The sequence below is a fragment of the Nuphar pumila genome, chromosome 2 (genome assembly GCF_984573655.1).
Source record: "Nuphar pumila chromosome 2, dmNupPumi1.hap1.1, whole genome shotgun sequence".
In the NCBI taxonomy this organism is placed as follows: Eukaryota; Viridiplantae; Streptophyta; class Magnoliopsida; order Nymphaeales; family Nymphaeaceae; genus Nuphar; species Nuphar pumila.
In genome coordinates this window covers 12,403,646-12,425,147 of record NC_143250.1, presented here as the reverse complement: position 1 = coordinate 12,425,147, position 21,502 = coordinate 12,403,646, and positions in this window count along the sequence as shown.

The following is a 21,502-nucleotide window of genomic DNA, read 5'->3' as shown; positions in this document are numbered from 1 at the left end:
AAGCCCTTTCCTATTTGCGATAGTGATGGATGAGCTTACGAGATCAATTCAAGAAAATGTACCGTGGTGTATGTTGTTTGCTGATGATATTGTTTTGATTGATGAGTCTAGAGCTGGGGTTAATGCTAAGTTAGAATTATGGAGACAGACATTGGAAGCTAGAGGTTTTAAGTTGAGTAAGAGTAAGACTGAATATATGGAATGTCGGTTTAGTAAGCAACGAAGTAGTGATGGGAGTGTAGTGAAGCTTGGTGAGCAAGATATACCGGTGAATGATTATTTCAAATATTTGGGATCCATCATTCAAAAGTATGGAGAAATTGATGGAGATGTAAATCATAGGATAAAGGTTGGGTGGATGAAATGGAAAAGTGCTACTGGAGTGCTGTGCGATCGTAGAATGCCATTGCGGTTGAAGGGAAAGTTTTATAGAACGACTATTAGACCCGCTTTACTATATGGTACGGAATGTTGGGCTGCCAAGAGACATCATATTCAAAAAATGAGTGTAGCTGAGATGCGGATGCTTAGATGGATGTGTGGAAATACAATAAAAGATAAGATTCGGAACGAAGAGATACGTAAGAAGGTAGGTGTTGCACTCATTGAGAATAAGATGCGAGAGAATCGTTTACGGTGGTTTGGACATATTCGGCGAAGGCCTAATGATGCTCCAGTTAGAAGGTTGGAGAAATGGGAAAATATATTAGTTAAAAGAGGTAGGGGTAGGCCTAGGAAGACTTGGATGGAGATGATAGGAAAGGATATGAATGCTTTGAACCTCACCGAGGACATGGCGTTGGATAGAAATGATTGGAGGAAAAGGATTCATGTGGAAGACCCAAAATGAATTTCTTTTTTGGTTCATATCGCTGACCCCAATTGTTTTGGGATGAAGGCGTTGTTGTTGTTGTTGTTGTTGTATAATCAGAGAAAACCGCCGCAAGAGTACACCTAACTTCAACCTTGCTTTGAAGGACACGCTTTTGGCTTTCGAACAAGTGACATTCCTTCAGCTTGACAAGTAGCCCCTACCAGATGACCGGAACTCTCTTGGGCAAAAAAAAAATAAGTTTTTTTTTAATTAATACAATGCCAAATACTATATAATACAAACCAAGATGATTTGTCAACTTCAGAAAGCTTGAAATGGGTTAGAGCAACTTTGGTCATTTTGGTTGAGATTGAGGAGGCTTTCCATAATTTGCAGGCAGGCATAAAGTCTGAATCATGAATTAGGCCGAGGTTAGCTCAGCTCTTTTAGGCTGAACCCAGATAGAGCTTTGGATCTTGTGGCAAGCCGATCCAATTATGAGCTCATGTGGAATGTTGAAAACAGAAGGAAGTGAACACTGCCTAGTGTCCCAATCTATGTCACAAGGACAGTCAAACTTACCCTCGTGTTGTGTCTGCTTTTATATTTCTCTTCATGGAAAAATATACAAAAATGACTTATCACGTGTCCTTTTTGCCGTTTCCTTGTGATATAGGTACCAATCCAATATTCTATGCTATGTATGTGGCATAAAAGAGGCATACTTTATTTTCATATGATGTAACTATCACATTTCATTAGAAAGTATATTCAAGCGTATATGTGGAGAGTTTTGGTTACCCACATGGTTTCCAAACCCTTTAGTTGAAGAGGTTGTTTTTTACCAAATATGACTCCATGAATATATTTAGCATCGTCAAAGTAGTAAGAACCAACCCTTGGATTGCATTTTTTTAAAGTAAAAAATGCTGTTTTAAGGGTTAAAAATTTAGTATATTATATATATAGGTCATTAACTCCAAGAAAATCCAGTATGCACCTCAAGAAAACATGATATGAGGGCATGTTTTTACTAAAACAAATATGTAGATCAGAGGGTCAGATGTGAAAAAAAAAAGTTTTTTTTTTAAGGCAAGCTAGGGTTAGGCGGACACCTACCAGAATAACAGCCGCCCCATGTGTCTGAGGGATTCAATCCTGGGCCTTCAGCTTGACACAGGACCCCGCTTACCACATGGGATACCACATCCGTGGTAAAAAAAATTGCCGTAGGATCAGGTGCAATGTAATTGCACACTTTTAGTGTGCTGCTGTACCTGACTGCCATCCATCTCTTCGGTACAAGCTGACAGCTGTGCAGCCCAACAGAAGATGAAGGGCAGATCAGGTGCAGCGGCACATTAAAGTGTGCAATGTGGTTGCACCTGATCTGCCGTCGTTTGGAACCCTCAAGCCCTCGAGGGCAGCGCATGCTCAAACACTACCCTCGAGTCCTCGACCATACCAGTCTCTCTAATAGAAACTAGTTGTTCTATCACTTTTTCTTTTTCTTTTTTGCAAATCAGGCCCTTCGGCTATGATCAAATAGCTTGCTTAGTGAATATAAACAGGTTTTACAAAAGCTGCAAAAAAAATCAACAGTTGCCACCAAAATTACTGATTGAAAAGATCATATTTTTTTACCAAAATGACTTGATCGAAAGTGTGATTTGTAATAACTATGTTAAATATATGCGCTGTAAGATTGAATAAATAAAAACGGGGAAAATGTTTGCTACCCTTGTGGATAAGGAACTTCCTATTCAAAAAATGTAATATTTTTATTTTTTTCATTTTTTTGTTAAACATCTGATCCTTCAGATGTGATAATATACATGTTTAGTTGAAACTGACCTTTGGATCATATTTTTCTGACGTATATGTCAGATTTTACCAGGGTTAAAGAAAGGTTAAAGAATCAATGGCCTACAATACAAAATTTTCAACCTCAAAAAACATATTTTTATGCTGAAAAACTATGATCCAATGGTCGATTCTACTATTTTGACGGCATAGAAAATATATACATAAAATATGAATTGTTAGTGTGATTATATATATATATGAAAAAATATTTGCTACTAATGAAGGTAAGAAGCTAATAAGCTAGAAATCATAAGTGCAAGTTGTATAGACTCAATCTAACTGTATAGATGAGTTCAACACGGCTTGTTTGTTAAGGCTCAAGCCTTGGATCGTGTTTTTCTAATATAAAAATTGATCTTTTGAGTTGTGAAATTTTGGCACATTGAGAGCCCGTTGATTTTTGGACCACTTACAAAAACTAATTACTTGTCATAATTACATGATTCAAAACAAGTTTTCTACTAAACAAACCATGTTGATCACAAAAAATTGAAAAGTTTTGAAAAAAAAGGGATTTATACTCATTAGTTTCTTACCTTCATTAGAAACCAATATATATATATATATATATATATATATATATATATATATATATATATATATATATATATATATATATATAGGTGGTAGTTGTCTACCACTTTTCTAGAACACTGTTTGAAGGGTTTTTTCATGTTTTTCTTAAATTTGACAACAGATGTGTTTTGCATGCTTGATTTTGTAAGAATTGATTCTTGGATTGTCCAATTCCACTTTTATAAGATTTAAAAATAGATAATCTAAGATTTTTATAATATTCAAGGCTTAAAAAATCTTGTTTTTAATAAAAAAACATGATCCAAGTGTTTCTTAGCAAATCCAAAATGTTGAATACATCTATAGGATCAGATTTGCCAAAAAAGTATGAAAACACCCGTTCACTTGCGGTAAGCTGGCGGTACACCCAAAAAGTCGTAAGCAACTACCACCTATTATATATATATATATATATATATATATATATATATATATATATATATATAATGTGGAATGTTTTTACACAAGTTTGCTCATGTTCAGCTTGTCTAGTTCATGAACCACCCGAGCTCAACCTTGGCTCAGCTAAACATGAGTACGACCAGAGTCACAAGCTCAATCCATTGGTAAATGAGCCGAGCCCGAACATGCCCTGTTCAGCTTGTTTACCTGCCCTATCAATGACTTACGATGAGCAGAATTTTTTTAGAAAATCATATTTTTACTTAAAAGAATGTGATGTAGCACTTGATTCCTACTTTTTTAAACATGTTGAACACATAAACAACCTTCTTTTACGAGTTCCAATTAGTAGTTTTCTTACCCATTTGAGTAGCAAATACTTTATATATATATAAAAGATTGTTTAATTCATTGAGGTAGATATATTGAATTTTTAGCATTTATTAATAAGCAACATGTTTTATTTTTTTATATTTAGCCATGCTTTTTTAAAGCGCTAAAGTGCTAACGGTACACAATACTTTGTACTTCTAAGAAAATAACGAAATTATCCCTCTGATTACACGCTGCTGGCCTCATTTTTCCAATCTTTAAAAGAGTATTTTGCCCAATTTGCCTCATATGGCGCATGGTGGCAAAAGTGTAATTTCGCGTCGAAGATTACTGAAAAGAAAGCGAATAAAGGCAATCTGGTTGCTTGCACGATGTTCCCAAACAAAAAAACATGATCACGCCAATTACGGAAAGCTTCTTAACTTTGTAGGAATTGACTAGAATGCACCAAAAAAGACTTAACATTTTTAAATCATAGTCACAAATATTGGTCTCGCTATTTCTCGCCGAAGCAATTTGTCGCGATATTATTGGTTAGGTTTATAAATATCGGGAAAGTCTTGGGTCTTAAAAAAAAATTAAAATAATAAAAATAGTCAGAAAATATCTACATATACAATAAAAAAAGAGAAACATATTTAAGATGTAGAAAACACATAAAAAAGTAAAAATAATTGATGATATCATGATTTATAATTTTCAAAATATCATGATATTTTTCCTTTAATATTGTTTACTGAAAATACAACAATAATATCGTGATATTTTGAATATATTGCCCATATCTGACTGTTTCAAATTCAGACGATATGATTAATTCTCCAAAAATTACAGAAAGATGCAGCGGCTGCGGATAGAGGTGAAAATCAAGAACTCACAAAAGGGTTTTCCGGAAAGCCTCACTAATGGAAGATGTGATTTTTAGCTTAAGTTATTCCAAATTTTTAAAAAAATGGAAGAAGATGCACACGGCATGAAGTTTGGCCTGAAGTTCTACAAAAAAATAACGAAATTATCCCTCAAATTACTCGGTAATCAACACAAAAAATTCTTCCCAGGGACAAGGGGTGAGCTCACGGAGTTTTACGCTGCCAGGACAGATCGTAAGTACGGCAGACAGAACCAGAGCGGCTAGGTCTTTGATCCTTGGGCGGTTTCTCCGTGTAAATATAAAAAACAAATAACAAAAAATACTTCGTTTCCAAAACTAAAGATCTTTTCTGTTTGGTGGGAAATCTGGAGGATAGAATCAGTTGGGAGTCGAACCCGAGACCTCCGGGTTAGTATAGTTGATTCTACCAATTTCAGCCTAGAAAGACCTTTTTGTTTAACTTGATCTTACATTTTTCCTCTCTTTAATTTTTTTCTGCTTTCGCGCAACTTGAAAATTTTCATGCAGATTTAAAAAAAAAAGATGAAGAGAACGATCAACGGCGGGAAAGTATAAAAGACGGCCATTTGATTATCAATTCCTTTCAAGTAAATCAAGAGAGAGAGGCATGAAATTGATCGATCGATACTGTTTCTTATGAAAAAGAGGATCGGCAAAAAGACAAAAGGATCGAGTTCTCGTTTCATCTCAACACAAAAAAAGAAGAAATCGGAAGATTATCGAACAGGAAGGGAACTCTATCCGGGAAAAAGAAAAATGTAAGAAAGTGAAAGAAAATCGATCTCACGGAATCATCCATAAAGCAAATTCATTTCATTTCCTTATTCAATATCAGAGAGAGAGAGAGAGATTTACCTCAAACGGAGGATTGGAGACGACGGAATGAATGCTCTGAAACAAACGCGCCTTTTTTCTCCTGATCAATTTGCAGAGAGAGAGCGATCCAAGGAGATAAAAATTTTCAATGTAGTAAGCACTAACCCAGTGGGTCCCACAGCGCTGCCATTTGGCAAGAGGGGAAGAGGGAGGGAGTGGGGCCAGGGTTGGGGTAGTGAGAGCCCAGTTAGACCTCCCAACCTGTCAACTTTCACAGAGGGGTTGCGGACCACGACCCACGCCCACCTCCTACGCACGCAGCCCGACCCCACCCTCTCCTCCTTTCTTCAACGCCTCCATGCGCCTTAGCATCGTAGGTTACTTACATTAACAGGGCCCCAATTAGGGGTGGCAAAATCTGATACGACCGGCCAACCCGCTTCTAGGGATGGCAGTGGACCGGGGGAAAGCGGGGCCCCGCCCCGCCTCGCCCCGTTTGGACCGGGGATGAAGGGTATGAAACGGGGATGGAGGCGGGGATGAAGGTTAAAATCCATCCCCGTCCGGGGGTGGAGGCGGGGATGGACTGGCACGTTCCCCCGCCCCGCCCCGCCCCATCCCCGCCCCGGCCCCGCCCCGGCCCATCCCCGCCCCGCCCCGCCCCATCCCCGCCCCCAACTCAGATGAACTGTTTACTAACCCTAACTCCCTTCCCTAATTTCCTAACCCTGGAGCCGGGCGACGTTACTGTGCACGTAGGACGCCGGGTTCTCGATAGCGTACCGGACTCCGGCCTGGGCGGCGAGGTGCATCACGTGGGTGAAGGCGACGAGGTCGAAGAGCTTGGCCAGGAGCCGGGCGTCGTTGATGTCGCCGGCGATGACGAAGACGCCGTGGTCGCCGAGGATTCGACGGCGGGCCTTCTTGAGCGAGGGGTCGTAGTAGTCGTTGAAGTTGTCGAGGCCGACGACACCGTCACCGCGCTTCCGGAGGGCGAGCGAGACGTGGGTGCCGACAAAGCCAGCGGCGCCGGTGACGAGCACGCTCATCCCGCGGGGTCGGGGGCGGGGTCGGGGCGGGGGCGGGGCGGGGACGGGGACGGGGCGGGGACGGGGACGGGGGTGGAGGACATGAAACGGGGATGAAGGCGGGGGTGGAGGATAAAATCCATCCCCGCCGCGGAGGCGGGGCGGGGGTGGAGGATAAAATTTTGAGGCGGGGCGGGGGTGGAAACCTTGTCCCCCGCCCCGCCCCGCCCCACTGCCATCCCTACCCGCTTCTTAGCCGGGTTTGGGTTTGGGTTTGGCTTAAATGGGTCAACCCGCCTAACCTGTTTATTAAACGTGGCATGTTCGTGTTAGGGGTATGCCAACCCGCCAACCTGGCTGACCCATTTAATAAATGGGTTAGGAGGGTGGGTCAACCTGTTTACCTGACCCGCCAACCTGTTTACCCGAACCCGACCAGCCCGCCAACCCGTTTACCCAAACCCGACCCGCCAACCCACCTGTCAACCAGTTTACCCGAACCCGACCCACCAACCCGCCCGCTAACCCGCCAACCAGTTTACCCAACCTGATCCATTTATTAAACGGGTTAACCGTGTCGTGTTGGGTTACCCGTTTAATAAATGGGTCGGGTTCGTGTTTGCCACAGCTGACCCGTTTAATAAACGGGTCGGGTTTGTGTTGAGGTATGCTGACCTGCCAAACCGACCCGATTGTCACCCCTAGCCCCAATTGGGTAGGGTTAACGGATTGGATCTCAGATCTTGGATCTCAAAATACATTGGAAAGTCAGTTCCGATATGAGACGGCCAAATTTTGCTCTCTGAATCCAGCCCGTTTGTAACCGGGTTGGGCCTTTGGCTGTCAAAATGTGGGGTCAAGATTCGATTATTGTGAGTGTCACCCTTTGTTCAAGCCAATACTCAGATAGGCCCTGAGGGCGAGGGTCCTAGCCTGAGAATTTTACGCTTCTGTTAGTTAGGCTGAGCTAGCGCAACCAGGTCTTAGATCTCATCAGCTGTTTCTTTCAAGTAATAAATTCGAGCCAACCTGGGCTCAGTTGAGCTATGGCCGACTCGTTTTGGGACTGAGGGTTAGGGCTGGTATACCAACCGAGCTGTTCGTGGCTTGGCTCCTTGGCTCGCATGAAGCTCGTTTTGGCTCGTCAAGACAAGCCTCGAGTAGTTCGTGTAACATAAGCAAGCAGAGCATGAACTCTGGATGCTCGGCTCGTTTGCAAGACAAAAATACGTTCTTCTTTAATAAAACAAGAGAAATATATATATTTTATGTAGCATTTATTCAACTTGTTGGACAATATGCTCACACTTAAAACCTCAGTTCGTGGGTTTCTCGCCAACACTAAAAACAATTTTTTTTTATTTAAACGAGCCAGCTCAAGCTCATCTCAGCTCGGACACCTATTGCTCGGTTCACTTGGCTTGTTTGTCAGACTTACTAAAGGCAGCCAAATAGCCAATGCATCAGGTTTCGGCTAGGGCTGGAAAAGAAGCCAAGCCGCTCATGACTCAGCTCATGTTGGGCTCATAACTGAACTCATAAAATGAGCTCGGCAAGCTGAATATGAACAATAGGTACTTGGCTCGATTTGACTCGTATAAGCTCGTTAGGTATTAAAAAATATATTTTACATGTAATTTTTGTTGTAATCCTATTTCTTCTAGCTCTAAACAAATATGTTTTTTCCACAAACAAGCCAGCTCAAACTTGGCTGCTTTAACCCGGGCTCATTATGAGATCAAACTCAGCTCACCACTGAAATGAACCAAGCTTGAACACTTCAAGCTCGGCTCATTGAGCTCGTTTACTAGCCCTAGTTTTGGCCAGATTCAACCATAGTGACAAACATTAAAAATGACAAAATCTCAGGAGAAATTGAATTTTTTTCATAAATCTTGCATTTTTTGGCAAAATCTTGACAATAAAAAATAATTAAAAAATATTTTTACAAGAAAAATATTAATAAAAAATATTTAAAAATAAAAAACACATGGGTTTTTCATGATAAATAGTCGTTTAAAATGTAAATATTGCATTTAAATCATGGTATTTATGTTTTTCATAATTCTCACGATATTTTGAAAATCTCACGAGAAATTGCCATTTTAAACTTTCAGGCAATTTCGAGTGAGGTTTCAACCCGTTTCCAATTTTGCATATCACCTGATTCAAGCCAATGGTAAAAATATTGGAAAAATGGTGATCGTATCACTACATTTACAAAAGCTAACTTACTAATAAATCATGATAATTTTAAAATAATAAAATATTGGTTAATCAATTATATGGTTCATTCCAATAGAAACCATATGTTTTTTTTTTCACATTTCCTTATTTTTTTTTAGATTAAGACCATAGGCATGATATGCATATTTTTTTGTGGACAAAAACATGTTTTGGATTGTCCCACTGTGTTGTATAAGCAGGCATCTTAACAGCTTAAAAAATCAATGACCTATAATGCCTGAAATTTTATAATTAAAATAAATTTTGTTTATTACATTAAAACCATTGGTTCCAAAATGTGGTTCCTAATAAATGGACCACCTTGAATGCATTTATGCAGTCAGATTTGTCATGTGAAGGTCACACTTATGAGTTTCTGCTAGAGAGTACGAAGCAGTCAAACAAAGCCAATATTTTTCTTTGCCGAATATTGCATATTTTGGATATATTTGCAATTTCATTGTGATCTTAATGTGATACAAGCATTATATATATATATATATATATATATATATATATATATATATATATATATATATATATATATATATATATATATATATATATATATATATATATATATATATATATATATATTATTTACGTGTATATTTATATTTAGCATATTTCTAAATTTTACATGTGCTAATATTTGTGGACTTTTTTTCAAAAACAAATTTTTTAAAAATTTATCGTAAGATTTCTACCTGCCAAGAAAATCTCGAAATTGAGATTTGCAACATTGATTTAAGCAAGTCTGAGTTCATAACCTAGATTTATTTTTTAAAACATAAAAAAAAAAAAGCAAAGGCATTAGACCTTAATTGGATATCGAGTTGGATCTGGCTCGAGCAAAGTAATTCCAGGTCCAACTAATATTTGGGTACTCTAACCCTTACCCGATTAGCTTATCTCATTCGCACCTGCTTTCTGAGTCCATGTCCCCACTAATACTGGGAAAAACCCGACCCATTGACATTGTTTGGTTCGGGTATGGGATGCATGACTCCATGGGACTTGGACGGTGCTTGGTACCAATGGATCTATGGATTTGGTTGATCCTAGAAAGATTATCTGAGACGCTTTGCTCTCAAATTGGATCCTTGATAGGTGGTGGGCCGGGCTAGAGTAAGGCCAATTATGGGAGAAATGAGTGTCACTACTCCATGGGTTTGGGTCAAACCAAAATCTGTTTGGTCGGATTTGCTATGTCCATCTTAGCAGGTTAATGGTTTGGTGCGCTAAGTGATTCTCAAATCCATATCCAATTAAAATCCAAAACATATCCGACTCCAATGGAGCAGCATGACTCTTATCAAGCTAGGATCGCATAGGTGTAAGTTATCTTGACTCTCAATCCAACACCGTCGATTTGCTAGGCATCCACATAGGGCTGCAAACTGATTGGATATGGTTGGATATCTGATCCGAGTCTGACATGTTAATTTTAGATTTGGATCCTTTAAGTAAAATCCAAATGTACATTTGGATTGAATTCAGATTTGTTTAATCGGACTGCTTTTAGATTCGGGTCAGATTCAGATCTGAAATTGATCTGATACAAAATCCAATTTAGATGCATTTTTTTACTTGTAAATAGCTTGTTTTGTTCTATTTTTCCAGGATCCAGTATTACTGCATGTATTTTGGATTCATATTCAACCTTACATCATCGGATCTAATTCAGATCCAGTTCCATATCCAGATCTACTGTTTGCGTTTTGGATTCAGATTTGGATCTGGCAATATCCAGCCCAAATCTGACCTGTTTTCACACCTACATCCACCCCTGGATACTTTTTTCACGAAAAACAAAATCTTCTTAAAATCAAGAAATTTATGTCCATCAACAGTTGTGGATTTCGAGTTGTCAGACAAACTTGCTCACACGTTGAAATCTGATCATCCAAATGCTGATTCCCACTAAATAGATGATATAGGTCACATTAGGGTTGATTTATCAAAGAAATAAAAAAATAAAAATTATAAATTGAACTTACAATCAATCATAGTGTGTGTATAGGCAACATGTGAGGAACAAAAATTCAAGTTGGGACTAGGCACATAAAGGTCATGACATCCCTCAACTGTCTATTGGCTATTTGCTTTGTGTTGCATGAGATAATTTAGCTGATTTTATTTGTTTCATCCCTCACAGTTTGAGAAACTAGAATATTCATTGATCTTGAGATAAAATTATGAGCCAAGTTGCCATAAAAGAATTGGACTGCTGATTTGACTTTCTATTGTTTATGGAATATTAACATCCTATTATTGTGTACCCTTTATTTTAAGATTGAAGGTTGTGCTAGTATGGCCTCTTAAAAAAATTCAAAAGGTGAAATAAAATTTTAATTCAACGTCAACTGTTCCTTATTTTTTTACATAGATTTATTTCGCATTTTTCTCTCTAAATGGTCTCTTTTGTTCATGCTTTTTTTTTTCTTTCATACTTTTTTTATATAGTTATAAAAAGAAAACCCTAATTCAAGTGGTGTGACATAGACCTAAAAGGGGTCTAGCATAGTGGGATGGGACCTAGGCCGCTAGGCTGGTGGTCTAGGTTCAAATTCTATGTGCGACACTCCTTTTGCAAGCCGAAGCGTGGCAACTCCCTAGGGCCAAGGGGTAAGTCCAAAGAGTTTTATGCTGCCAAGACAACAATCGTAACTAAGGCAGACATAGCCAGCACTGCTAGGTCTCTAATCATGAGGACAGTTTCTCCGTCTAAAAATATAAAAAAAAAGTAGTGGAACTTAGGAGAGATTGGCGCTATGATATGACACGCCTCAAAGTGATTAAAACCCCTTGGCTGCTCCCCGACCCATTAGAGAGTTTGGTGCATGCTACTTAGGCCTTAAGCCAAGAGAAAAGCACCTTAATCATCAAACTCTTGACATCCTTGTAGACACCTTCCTATTCCAATATCTGGAGTTTAAGTCCCTCACTATAACCCTACTCTATCAAAATTCCTGTGTAACTAGACTTTGCCCACCTAATCTAGTTGAGTCTGCCTAGCCTAACCTAACCTAGCCTAGGACCCATATCCCTTATCTCATCTTCTTTTCGAAGCCCATGCCTAATCGAAGTGTTGCATGTGCTCCATTGCGCTCGTCAACAATGTATGAAGGGCTACATAAGCCCAATGTGAGACTTAGTGTATTTTTATCATTAATTTATTTTATTCTTATAAGTTTAGAATTTTCTAAGCTTCGCATATTATGTTTATTTTTTCCTTTTTTTTGAGTTTTGGTGGCCCATGCCATTAAGCTCATTTTTTCTTTACGATCCGCGTACGAGGTAGTACTTTTGCAATTAAAGACCTACAAATGAAGATTTCGTGCTTCTGGTGCAGTCAATCCCTGTTCAACAAAGGAGAAAAGATGCAGAACTTGCAGAATGAACCCCATAACTCTTAAATTCAGATATGGTTTTCGAATCCTTATTATAAAAAATTTCTTATAAAAGCCTTTCTTTTTGCTTTTAAAGATTTAAAGATCTACATAATGGCAATCACAGTGGGACCATTCATCTAGACTTTGAGATCTGAATTTTTTGGGGCGGTGCGTGGTTAGTACCTTAATTTTCATTTTCATTTTCAGATATTTGATCTACCTCGAATCCAAAATCCACTTTTGTGCATTCTATTATGTTTGACCCTTTCCTGTTGGCATAGTCATATCTTCCTATCTATAGGCCATTTTTTTCTAGGGCTAGTAGGAAAATAGATGTTTGGATCTACCATTCTGATTTTTGGTGTGGGTTCGGATTCTATCTCTAGGGTCTCAAAGAATGCATGAAACCAAAGAGAAATGACTCATATCTCAATGCTCTGACATTATAAGCCTCTATTTTTATAGTTGTTGAAAAGCTAAGACAGATCTAGAAATTTCTTATTTTGGGTCAAAACTGAAACCCCATCTAGGGTCCTCATTTCTGAGTTATAAAGTCAAAACAAAAATTAATCATGCTAATAGTGACAACTGAACCGTCTATCTTCTAGAGAATATTTCTTTGTTCTTTTTTAGGATTTTTGGATTTCTGGTGCATGTGGTTAGAAAATAGCGTAGAAGAGTTATTATGCATGCTTTTGTCTTATTTTATGAACGTTGTTGGGGTTGTATTTCAACGTTTGTTTGTCATTTTTCAACAAATCAAATCTTTTTGCATAGTTTGTCTCTGCTTTTGGAGTTTTACTGTAATCTATCATTTTTTTAAGTATAAAATCAATGGCAAAGTTTGCCGCATATCAAAAAAAATTGGTAAAAAACCTAATCTTGGAAGTTGGAACGGATCATATTCTTTGAGAGATGTTGGTGATATGAGAGTACATATTCTTTAAAATCTAATAACTTAAAAAAAAAACTTAAAATAAAAAAAATGATAAGAACGTGTAAACTATTGAATTATTCATTTAATTGACATAGATAGAGGGACACATGTCACATAAGAGAAAAAAAATGGCAGTAGTCACATTGGGGGTAGTAAAGAGGTGCCACATGGGAAACAATGGAGTGAGAAAGGTAAGAAATAAATGGGATTAATTACTTGAGGATAGGAAAGAGGTAAGAGATAAATGGGAGTAATTACATTGAGGATAGCAAAGAGGCGTCGCATTATGGTTACATGGGAATTATAAGAGAGGAAAAGAGCGAGCATTAAATAGAGGGTATAGGACTTATCACATGGGAAAGGGAAGTGTATTATATCTTAGGAGTGAAGAAAGAGAGAAGATACATTTAATGAGAAAGAAAGAGAAAAAAACATTAAATAGAGGGCATAAGGGCTATCAAATGGTAAGGGGAAACACACTATACAAAGATTAGGGAGTGAGAGCATTTAATGTGAATAGACTAAAATTAAAGATGTTTATTAATTATAAAAATAAAAATTTATAAAAATTTGGTTATTCATAAAAATTTTGTTATTTGACACAAAGAGGGCTTCGGTCACTTAGATTTCAGTTCATCTACCAAAAGACCGCTATATATATATATATATATATATAGTCAAGACTAGGGCATGATCATCAAACTTGGTTACCTTTTTAACTACCACCCAAAATTTTAATTATATCTGAGTGCCACATTATAGTTGCTGACATGTTGGACAAATCTCAGTGTGGTGCATTATCATGGTTAGGGATGGCAGTGGACCTGGGGAAAGCGGGGCCCGCCTCGCCCTGTTTGGACCGGGGATGAAGGGTATGAAACGGGGATGGAGGAGGGGACGAAGGTTAAAATCCATCCCCGTCCGGGGGTGGAGGCGGGGATGGACTTTCACTTTTCCCCGCCCCACCACGATCCCCGCCCCAACCACTTTTCCCCGCAATATCCCCGCCCCGCCTCATCCCCCTTTGAACCGGGGATGAAGGACATGAAACGGGGATGGAGGATAAAATCCATTCCCCACCGGGGATGGAGGCGGGGGTGGAGGATAAAATCTTGAGGCGGGGCGGGGTGGAGACCTTGTCCCCTGCCCCGCCCCACTGCCATCCCTAATCATGGTCTTTCCCATTTTATTACGTCTGACCATGATACACACATTTTAGGCCATTTTTGGAGATCATTGTGGGGTTTGTCGAAAGCTAAACTCCTGTTTAATAGTGCATATCATCTTCGAACGGATCGACAAACTAAGGTTGTTAATCACACTAGGTAATCTGTTAAGGAGTTTAAATGGAGATAACTTCAAGACTTGGGATGGTCTCCCATTGACATTGTGGATTTGACCTTGATTCCTTTTTAGATTCTCAAGCAGTTCGGTAGCAATGCATACTTGATTGAGTTGCCTGAAGATTTACAAATATTGTCAATTTTCTATGTTTGTGATTCATACTCATATCATGAACAATTCAATTTGTCGAAGATTAATTCTCTTCGAGGAAGGGAGAATGATGCAAAGATCGATCCAAAACAGCCACATCCAAGAGCCAGATGAGTCATGCATTACAAATCCAAAATGAACAAAGCAATATGAATTCTCATGTAGTCATTACCGGATCCGGAATCAAGTCAGGCGAAACAAATTATCTGTAGGTCTAGCAGGGCAACTAGAGGACAGAGAAAGCATGCATACAGCCCGTTACTCTAATTCATATTTTATGAAACTTCTAACCCAAGATCCAATAGATCTGTGCGAGCGTTGATCCAGTTTAGAGATTTCCGATCCCATCCAAACGGTAATTAAAGACAAGTATTTTTTTTTTTTAGTTTCACATATAAATAGTAGAGAAGAGAGAGGGAGAGGCACTTTTCATGAATCAGAAACTCAAACCTTATTGTTTTTGTTATTCTTTGTTTTCCATTAATTTTAATTTCCAGTTTTCTAGTAGGAAGCTTATCTGAAAATTGCTACTTGGATTACTGTTAACATGGTTTTATGATTTTTTTCAACAAATTAGCTTATAACATTTACTTCTGATTTTGTAATTCTTTTATTATTTATTTACCCAAATAACATTTACTTTTTGAGAAAGCATGGCAATTTTTTTTGTAAAATTCAACATATTTTGTCTTTTTCTCTCTCTTTCTTACACATGCATACAACGTATTGATCAAATGATAAACTTAGAACATGTATTTTCTTCATAAGGTCTATGAACAATATCCATCAGAAAAATTAAGTCCATCAATTAATCAAGTGGTCAAATTAAAACAAGTATTTACATCATGGGTATTATGCACCCAACAAAACATTGGACAGGATTCATCAAAACACGCAGATTTAAAATAACTCCAACTAATAAGCATTGTACAAACATAATCAATCATTTATTTATTTTTTTATAAGAATGCATATCTTTTTGCCTAATGAAGATAATCAGAAAAGAAGAACAATCAGTACATCAGCAAAAAAAAAAAAGGAACAGAGCATAAGTAGTATAGTAAAATACAGAGTTGAGTTCCAGCATTTGTGATGACCAGAAGCAAGCCCTTGAAATGTAGGGCTGAGATAAAGCAGCTGAAACAGCACCTATTAACAATCTCAAGAAAAAAAAAAACCTTGGTAAAGCAGAGCCAATATCATGCAGGAAGCCTCTTTATTAATGTAATTTATTTCACCAGATGCCACAATTAGTGTAATTTATGACAGCAGAATCTAAGGAGAATTGCTTGAAGTCAATAAAGGATGATAGCCAAGATGGTATCTAAAAACTTCACAATGTGTTCTATCATCAAGGATGTATGCATTAATCAATTAAAACTATAGTCTTTTCATTTTTAAAATCACATACATCCAATCACTCTACGGATGAGTATTTTCATGGAAAGGAGCTTGATCGAAGATAGAGACCGTGTTTGATATGCAGGACAAAGCGGTTCTAACAGAACAGCTTTGTCCCGCCCTTCATTTTTTCCAATGGGGCATAAATTCTATCCACGTGGCATTTTACTGTCCTAACAGCGTAAAATTTCATGGGCTTACCCTTTGCCTTCAGGAAGTCGCCATGCTTTGGCTTGCGCAGGGGTGGCAAAACCTGACACGACCCTCCAACCCGACCCGCCAACCCGTTTAATAAACGGGTCGACCTGCCTAACCCGTTTATTAAACGGGTCGGGTTCAGGTTGGGGGTATGCCAACCCGCCAACCCGGCTGACCCGTTTAATAAACGGGTTAGGCGGGTGGGTCAACCCGCTAACCCGACCCACCAACTTGTACACCAACCCGACCCGCCAACCCATCCCCCAACCCGCCCACCAACCCGACCCGCCAACCCGCCCGCTACCCGCCAACCCGTTTTCCCGACCCAACCCATTTATTAAACGGGTTGGCGGGTCATGTCGGGTTACCCGTTTATTAAATGGGTCGGGTTAGTGTTTGCCACAGTCGACCCATTTAATAAACGGGTCGGCTTCGGGTTGAGGTATGCTGACATGCCAACCCGACCCGATTGCCACCCCTATTGCACAATAAGTAACGCCCATGAGATTTAAACCTAGACCTCCTGCCTAGAGGCCTAAGCCCCATCTCACTAGGCCAAGCCCCTTTGGGGCAGGTTCTAAGGTTGCTAACCAATTTTTTGTTGCACCTCAGAATTGAGTTTGTTGTAGCCAGAATCTGAGCCAACAAGAATGTCTCAAGCACCATACTAACCATCCAATCCACTAAATAGATCTAGACCCGGGTCTGATGAGAAAGAAGTGTAGTGAAGATTGGATATAGACGAGATTGGATCCAGGCTAAGTCTAATTCGGGAAAAGATGGATTCTATGTTAAGACCCATGTAGGCTTAGTGAAGGTGAGGAGGATGTACCAGGAATGGAACAAGGACAAAATGAACAATGATTCTTAGTAGGTTTGGTCCAGGTGGGATTGTGTTTGGGTTAAGAGAGCGTAATGGTAGATGGATGGGGTTATGATTAGGGATGTCAACGGTCAGGTTTACCCGGACCCGGACCAAACCCTATAGGGTCCAGGTATAATGACAAATAAGAATACCCGGGTCCGGACCCAAAGGTCCGATTAATACATGGATCCGGCTATAGGTTTTGAAATTTTATATCAGACCCAGGCCCAACCCAAGTTATGATTAAGACCCACAAATTTTCAATGTAAAAATGATGGCAAATATTATTTACAATGTAAATAATGTAAATAATACTGGTCCTGGTCTGGTTCATGTAGTTCTTATCAGGTCCGGGTATGGTTTCTCTTATAATAATCCCGATTAAACTGGGGATTGGACTAGATACTATACCCAAAAATCTGGTCCAAGTCTAGTTCCACCTGGGTCCCAACCAAACCCGACCAGTTGACACCCCTAGTTATGGTGCAACTCTAAATCCTAGGTGGCGAGAAAATCTGCTTCTACCAACTATTCTTAAGAAACTAATCTATCTAAACTCAAACTTAATGAGAACAAAAATTGAAGGAAAATACCCTAAAGTCATTCATCCACCAAACCATCTATAAATTTACATACCATGGGTAAAAGTAAAAACCCTAGTCCTGCATCATATCTTGGATATATCAGTATCCAAACTGAATTCAAACAAATTAGAAAGAAAATTGGATCCTTAAGTGAATCCTGAACAGGGACTGCCTCCCTACTGTTCCTGCATCAGGTTAGCATGGGTCCATAGGTTGGTCAATATTGGATCCAATTGAGACAGGGTTGAGATGCAGAGCCGGTTCAAATGGGTAATGGATGCAATGAGTAAGGTTAGGGGTGGCAATCGTGGCGGGTCGACGGGTTAGCAGGTCATAACACCTCAACACGAACCCGACCCATTTATTAAACAGGTCGGATGTGGCAAACACGAACACAACCCATTTATTAAACGGGCAACCCGCCCCGACACGGTTAACTCGTTTAATAAACGGGTCAGATCAACCCAACACGATTACACGACACGACGTGTTGCGGGTTTGATCTGGCCATCATAAACATAAACCCCAAGCAAAGCGTTCCAAAAAACCACATCTCGTTGAGGCATTTCGTCAAACACTTGTTGAGCAGATCGGAATCTCCCACAACAACTGTAGAAATGGATCAACGCGTTCGCGACGAAGATGTCGGCAACAAACTCGAGCTTTGCAACATGCCCATGGATTTGCTCGCCTTCCAGCAAGGTGGGTGCGCGCGCGCAGGCCTTGAGGACGAAGGGAAAGGTGTAGTTGTTTGGGGAGACGCCGCGAGAGACGAATTGGGTGTAGAGGGTGACCCCTCGGAGAGGGTGTAATAACCATAATTTTTAGGCATTTATTTAAATATATTATAATATATATTTTATAACAGAGTGATTTGGGCCTGGGATCCAAATTTCAGATCCAGGACCCATAAAGGGTTTTTTGAATAAATTTTACCTCAATAAATTTGATATGTATGTATAAGTACAATAATTTTTAATTAATTAAATAATTCAGGGAAATAATTATTTAAAAGGGGTGCGTAGATGAGTCCGGGATCCACCTTTCGGATCCATATACCATATAGATATTTTAATATATATAATCATAATAAAATAAAAAAATAGTAAATATTGGAGATGGATCCACTCTTTATCCGGCCGGGATCCAAATTGGGATTTGGATTCCGAGTCGTAGAGTTCGGACCCATTACCCGAATCTGTAAATAACCTACAAAATGGGGGGGGGGGGGGGGTTAAATTATATGAATAATGTTAATTTCAAATTAAAAAGATAATTAATATTAATCATAAGATAAAAAGGAGAAATTTTTTTTATATAGGGTCGGACCCACTGTTGGATCCACGTCATTCACAGGCAAACGGGGTCCATTTTAACAATGGACCCAGCGTCGCGGGTCACGGGCTCGGACCCGGACCCGAGTCCAATTTTAAAAGAGGGGGCGTTAAAATAGGAATCATGCTTAGGGAACGATTCTTGTTTTCAAGAATCGAAAACAGGAAGGGGTAGGGGGGGTTACGCAGGGCGTAACCGACCTCGCGCCTCTCGGCAAGAGGAGAGGGGGGTAGCTGATAAAGGGGGAGTGGAGAGGCTCTCTCTCTCTCTCTCTCTCTCTCTCTCTCTCTCTCTCTCTCTCGGTGAGCGCACGTCGGAGGGCAAAATGCCATCGTTAGACAGCGTGGGCCACCGGCTGCCATTGGAGGCCACGACAGAGCGTCAGTCGCGGCCCTGCCTTCGCGTCTCCAGCCTCCGATCGTCGGAAAAGCTTTAAAAAGGTACAGTGCTTCTCTTGAAATTGTGTGAGGAATCAAATATGGATTCGATTCCGTATACTGATTTGCGTTGGGAATTTATGGAACGCCCTTAGAGGGTTGTTTCCTTTCAAAGAACCTTGGGAAAGGGGTGAACCCTAAATCGCTTCCCATGGTTTGATTCATTTCCTTTCTTGCTTGTTCGTCTAACTTGTTTTCTTTTATTTCCTTTCTTTTGTTTGAAAAAAAAAAGGAGAATCTGTGTATGAAAATGATTCTAAAAGAACGGATTTCATTTTGTTGAGATTGTAGTTTGTGTTTAGACAATTTCACATATGCAATCTGGGGCATCGTGTCTGGGTGGGATTCACGCTCTTAGTTGGATCTGTATTCTTAGACTGGACTTATGTCAGGGTATAAAATCCATAGTCGTGGGGGTTCAAGCCGATTATGGTTTCCCCAAGTAATGGGTGTTCTGCATCTTTTGGATCGGGCCATGGTAGGCCCAGTCGGCTGGGTACTAGCCAGTGACTCGTATGAATAAGAAAAAAAATGACTAGTAGGCTTGTCGAATATTGAAAGAGGTAGTGTAGTGAGTACAAAATTCCTTTTGTATAAGTCTCATGTGGAGCTTTTCCCTTATACCTGGAAACTTGTGATGTTGTACCTTCATAAAGCATGGGATATCTGTGTATCGGAATTGTTAACTAATGAAAGGCGGGAATTGTTTGGGAATAATCTGAATATAATTGTCATTCCTAAAAATGTAGTTGGTGTAATTACAAAGCTTGTTCAATCCTAAGCTAGGTATTGGTCTTGGCATAAACGGTCAGACCTCTGATCGTTTTGTGGGCGCGGGAGTGTGATCTTACATTTTGTCCAGAATCAGATTAGGTGAGTGAGAGTTGACCTTGTATGCACATACATACCATTTTATGTTAAACTGCTCTGCGATGATGCTAATAGGCATTAATACAATAATATGTATACTCCATTTTTAGTCTGTAGGTGACTTGCTTTTGCTGACAAACTAGCAATTATGTTTGATAATATTGCTTGATATACTTATGTCAGACTGGAGAAAAAGAAAAAGATATTCAGCTTAAATGCTACACTTATATGATGCCAAGTGTTTGTGTTTAGAGTTTATTTAATTTGATGTATGTTGCTCATAATACGGTTAATTCTATGATAGGTTGATAGTGATGCTCATGCATGATAGTTATCAGGTCTGTTTCTGTATTTCATACATTTGGGTTTGATGGACAGATTTATCATGGGGTTTGTGTATAAGCACCATGTAAATGTTTCTTGAAACCCTGAGATTTGGATAATGATCTGATCATGTTGATCGATCCTTGTGCGCATTAAGATAATTGTGCAAACTGTATTTTCTTTCCTGAAAATCTATGTCCTTTCAACATGATTGGTTGATATGTGTTGGCTGGACTGAATTGATTATATTTCTAGCTAGGAGGTTGGCGGGTCTGGGATTGGTAAGCCCGACTAACCTCCCTAGCATATGTCAAGGCTTACACTTCTGCCCGATAATTGTGTAAATGTTGTTTTGCATTTCATAATACTAGTGAAATCTGGAATGTGTGCATGTCTCGGTTATTGATGTTTCTTCTTGAGCATGTATGCTTGATGGATATGTGAAAGTTTACATGTACACTCACACACTCAAAAGAAATGTGCATTGGTTAATACACGTATATGATGTAATTACCGCACATAGTGAAAATGCATATGATTGAGTAATTACATGCATATGGTTGGGTTATGTTTGCATGAGTACACATGCTTTTGGCACTTTGGCCTAGTGTTATGAATGAAACACTACTTTGGTTTTATTATGTGATGCACTAATGACGTAATTGGACCATCATCGGCCTGGAGAGCATGAGTTTGGTTTGCTTTCACA